Consider the following 2,377-nt stretch of genomic DNA (forward strand, 5'->3'; position numbering starts at 1 on the left):
AGCCTTTCTGTCTTCCTTCCTTCACCTTGCTCCCAGTCTCCTGAAAGACAGAGCTAGTGTCTGGAATGGATATAAAAACCCTCCCCCCATCTTAAAGATAGAGCAATGTCACAAGCCATTGAGATTGGTATTTTTTTGATTTTATGTTTCAATTACAGTTGACATTCAATATTATTTTGTATTAGTTTCAGGTGTACAGCTTACTTGTTAGACAGTCATATACTTTACAAAGTGATCCCCCTGACATTTCCAGTACTCACCTGGCACCGTACAGAGTTATTACAGTATTATTGACTGTATTCCCTATGCTGTACTTTCCAACCCTGTGACCATTCTGTAACTACCAATTTGTACTTCTCAATCCCTTCACCTTTCTCACCCAGTCCCCCAATCCTACCTCCCATCTGGCAACCATCAGTTTGTTCTCTGTATCTATAAGTATGTTTCTGTTTCGTTTGTCCATTTATATTGTTCTTTAAATTCCTCCTATAAGTGAAATCATGTGGTATTTGTCTTTCTCTGACTGATTTTTTTCACTTAGTATAATACCCTCTAGGTAGGTCCACCTTTTTTTTTATGGCCGAGTAGGGATTGGCATCACTATGGTTCAAATTTTAAGGCATTTTACTGTCCTGTGGGGATTAGCTCAGAAATGTTTCTTAGTGGTGTTACATTTAATGCCTTCTGTTTAAGCAGAATTACATATCCTATAAAGATTAAATGGGCTTTTCTTGTCTCCTTCCTCTCAAAAGAAACTATGCTTAATTAAAGTTCCTAAATATATTTAGGCAAATACAGGGGTGGAGTAGGAAAATTGGTAGGGATGTGAGCTAATGGCCTTTATTAGATACAAATGAGTGATTAACATATGATGACTTGTAAATGGTAGAATCTGCTGTGTATTTAGGCAGACGCCCAGGGCAGAGTGGCTGCCAGGTCACCCAGTTAGACATCATCTACTAGTACATCCATGTCCTGAGCAGAGGAGAGAAAATTACGCTACCCAATGCCGCCTCGCCTGCAAAGGGATAAGCAAGAATTTGGAATGTGGACTCACACGGAAAGACAACAGCTCACGTTGTGGCAAAGGCATACCCTGGATGGGAATTTCCAGTGGGGCGTCCTTTCCCCAGATGAAGTCAAATGTGTGTGAACGGAAGAACTGAGAAACAGCTGGAACCCTTTGGGCTTAATGGCGCTCTAAGACTGATGCGGGGAGTTGGTCCGGGTCTGGGCTCAGGTGTGGCAAACATGCAAGGGAGCGTAACCCATGATGGAACCAGGAATAAAGAAATTATTTTAACACCGGAAATCACAAGGGTAAGAGCAGCTAGTCTATAAATTAGAGGTGGCTTAGGGAGTAAGTGAAAAAAAAATCTACATTTATAAGCCCCCCTAAAAGCACAAGTACTAGTAAGTAGGACAAAACTTGTAATACAATCCGACCAAGGTTCTTCAGTCAAGGAGCGGCGGATGGGACCCTTGTTGGAAGCGCCTGGGAAAATGGACGAGGCTTATGTTTTATTACCATTTGCTACGCTGCACCCTGAGCATTGCTTGTTTGTTCTTTGTTTGTGGGTGTGTTTTTGTTCTTGCCAGACTCACTGCACTTTTCTTTACTGTATTGACTATCATTGCTGTGGGGATTTAAAACATTCGTGCTGGGTTTTGAGTCATCTAGCATAACTACCCAACGTTACTGAGGATCCTCCACCTCCACTCATTGGAGGTCACTAGACCTGTATTTTTTAAACCGTCTCAGTCATCATCATTGCAAGCAAGCCACTATTAAGTGCTTACTGTGTGCCTGGCTCTGTGCCAAGGATCTCGTAGGCAGCACACCATCACACACCTGGGAGAGCGTGATTGTATTTTCTCACTTTACAGATAATGAGACTAAAGCTCACACATTAATTCACTTGCCTCAGATGACACACCTAAAAAGTGATGAGGCAGCATAAAAAACAAGTCTGGAGAACATGTATCCAGACTCTTAACAATCCCATCTGCGTGGCATGAAAATGCAGTGGAGGCGACTCTATTCTTTTTTTTTTTTAATTTTTTTATTTAATCTTTATTGTTCAGATTATTACATTTGTTCCTCTTTTTTCCCCCCATAACGCCCCTAGTTCCCGCCCCACCCTCCGCCCTCACTCCCCACCCTCTGTCCTCATCCATAGGTGCACGATTTTTGTCCAGTCTCTTCCCGCATCTCCCACACCCCTTTACTCCCCAAGAATAGCCAGTCCATTCCCATTCTATGCCCCTGATTTTATTATAATCACCAGTTCATTCTGTTTATCAGATTCTCAACTTGATTTTCAGATTCTCTTGTTGATAGATGTGTATTTGTTGTTCATAATTTGTATCCTCTCTC

This window comes from Myotis davidii, unplaced genomic scaffold (assembly GCF_000327345.1).
Source record: "Myotis davidii unplaced genomic scaffold, ASM32734v1 scaffold151, whole genome shotgun sequence".
NCBI classification, from domain to species: domain Eukaryota; kingdom Metazoa; phylum Chordata; class Mammalia; order Chiroptera; family Vespertilionidae; genus Myotis; species Myotis davidii.